Raw genomic sequence first — 2,559 nt, 5'->3', positions numbered from 1 at the left:
AAGCTGCCCATCACCCGTCCACACCACACAACCCCCCATCTGCCGCTGCCCCGCCTGCTCCGTCACACCGCTGCATTCGTTCCCTCCTAGCAGCTTCTCTGCAGTGGTCATGTCTACGTGTACATTGCTCCCAACCAGAAGCACATCTCCTTGAGCATAGGCACCTGTTCTGTCTTGTCCCCACCATTTCACCAGGGTCCAAGGCAGTGCCCAAGAAACAGTCCAAGCTCAATAAACACTTGTCAAGTGAATAAAGACCCGAAAGCTGATCATATTTTGTCACCTTTATGATCCTTACCATTGTCTGATGGAAGCCTGTTACGAGTGATGAGGCTGGATGTGGCTCTCCTGTGATGAGAATGTAAATTCAGGAGACCAGAAGCTTCACCTCCGTTCCTGTTGTAACTCTGGCGCCCAGTGCAGTGCCAGGCACAGGGGAGACCATTAACAAATCATTGCTGGATACTGAATGACTGTTGGTGAAATTTTATCATTATATCAAATTCTTCAAAATAGAGATTAATATTTTTTGTATTTTTAGTAGAGACAGGGTTTCACCATGTTGGTCAGGCTGGTCTTGAACTCCTGACCTCATGTGATCCACCCATCTCGGCCTCCCAAACTGCTGTGATTATAGACGTGAGCCACTGCACCCAGCCAAGACACAGTTCTTTTACTTCCCACTCTGCACAGGAAGTTTGTTCAGAGGGAGCAGCCAGGATGAAAACTTTAGCAAGCCCCCGACTTTCCTATGTACTCTCAGGTAATAAGCAATTGCTCTAATTACCAAACACAGCCTCTTTAATAACTTCCTAGTTTTACAGACAGTGTCTCGCTTTGTCACTCTGTTGCTCAGAATGAAGAACAATGGCGAAATCATAGCTCACTGCGGCCATGAACTCCTGAGCTCAGGCAATCCTCCTACCTCAGCCTCTCTAGAAGCTGAGATTACAGGTGCATGCCACCATGCTCAGCAGTTTTTAAATTTTTTGTAGAGACAGGGTCTTGCTGTGTTACCCAGGGCGGTCTCAAATTCCTGGCCTCAAGTGATCCGCCCATCTCTGTCTCCCAAAATCTTGGGATTACAGGTATGAGCCACCATGCCTGGCCCAAACGTAATCTTAATTCAGAAACCCAGCCCAAGAAATTTCTCTTACCTGGTACTGCTCTCTCTCCTGCCTCCAAGCCATCGCCCAGCTCCCCAGCCAGTTTTTGCCCCTGCAGTAGGAAGATGGGCAGTAACAAGTGGTAAGGAGATAGATAAGGTCCTAAACTGGAAGCTTCCAAAACTAGTTTCACACTGTCCAGGACATACATGGTGAAAAAAGGGCTATCATTCCTCACTCCTTCCTGAATCTGTGCCCTTTGCACATGACCTTACTATTGTTCGCGCTAAAGAGCCGGAGTTGATTTTCCTACCCACTAAATCTGGGCTGGCCTTGTGACTTGCTTCAGCTGATAGAGTGCTGTGGAAGGAGCGTTAGGAGAAATGCCTAATGTAGATGACGGGGTGATGGATGCAGCAAACCACCGTGGCACACGTGTACCTATGTAACAAACCTGCACATTCTGCACGTGTACCCCAGAACTTAAAGTATAATAAAAAATAAATAATCATAAATAAATTAATAAGCAAATAGATAATGCTGTGGAAACGGTGGCCTTCCAATGCCAAGCCCAGGCCTCAAGAGATCTCACATAATTCTGCCGACTGTCATGATCTACAGTGAATACCAGGCTAGCCTGCTGGAGGATGAAATGCCACATGCAACCAACCAAGTCACTCCAGCCAAGGCCAGCCTCAACCAGCCCTGTCTCAGACAACTTGCCAGCAGACAAGAAAAGAGACACGGAAGAGCCCGGCCTAGTCCAGCCCAGATCAACACAGTCCAGTGGACAAGCCAGTTACCACAGACTTTGTAATGGTCTGGAGCCGTTACGCACCCTCATGGTGGCAATAAATAATGGCTACACTCCTGTTCTGGCAAATGTTCAACGCTGATTCTCTTCTGAGGCTCCTCCATGAACTCTTCCAAGAGCCCCACTGCTGAAGGCCTCTCTCTGCAACTCTGAAGGTGTGGGGAATTCATATCTTCCTTCAGCTAGCCTCCTGTGATCTCCTCCCTCAGCTGTTTCTCCGGCTTCCGCCCCGCCCTGTCTCTCCCTGTTGAGGTCCCTTCACCCTGCTGGCAGCACTCAAAATAGCTCCGGGCAGGGACAGCTTTCTGCATGAGATCTCAGCGTGATGGGGGATCCCTCCAAAGAACATCCCAGCAAACCCTCCTCCTTCCTTCTTTGGTCCCTTTCTCACTGCCTGGTTGGGATGAGGGTCTAAGAGCCATGGAGATGGTCCTTGAAACTGTCCTCCTTGTAAACGCTGCCGTGAGATCTGGTTTTGGAATTTGCCATCTATTTTATCTTGGCATCACCCTCAAAATATCCGCTTTAACGACTGTTATATCCGAAATAACAGTTCTGCAGAGACAGCCAGCCTGCATTTTTCTGAATTACATGAGAGAGAAAAACGTAGGTCCAGGTGCCATGTTTTCCCACCTTACA

The 2,559-nt window shown here is 48.4% G+C and overlaps 1 long non-coding RNA gene across 1 annotated transcript in view; it reads right to left on the bottom strand.

Annotated features, from left to right (window-relative positions):
- Positions 1-284: 284 nt before the first annotated feature.
- LOC119471380 overlaps positions 285-2,559 on the bottom strand; it is a 4,312-nt gene continuing 2,037 nt past the window's right edge. The window contains exons 2-3 of the long non-coding RNA XR_005200424.1: positions 1,158-1,218; positions 285-473 (exon numbers count right to left, since the gene is read on the bottom strand). This is a non-coding gene — a long non-coding RNA (uncharacterized LOC119471380). The remainder of the gene's footprint in view (positions 474-1,157; positions 1,219-2,559) is intronic.

Source organism: Cebus imitator, unplaced genomic scaffold (assembly GCF_001604975.1).
Source record: "Cebus imitator isolate Cc_AM_T3 unplaced genomic scaffold, Cebus_imitator-1.0 Scaffold59, whole genome shotgun sequence".
In the NCBI taxonomy this organism is placed as follows: Eukaryota; Metazoa; Chordata; class Mammalia; order Primates; family Cebidae; genus Cebus; species Cebus imitator.
This window is presented reverse-complemented; position numbering and strand designations above follow the sequence as displayed.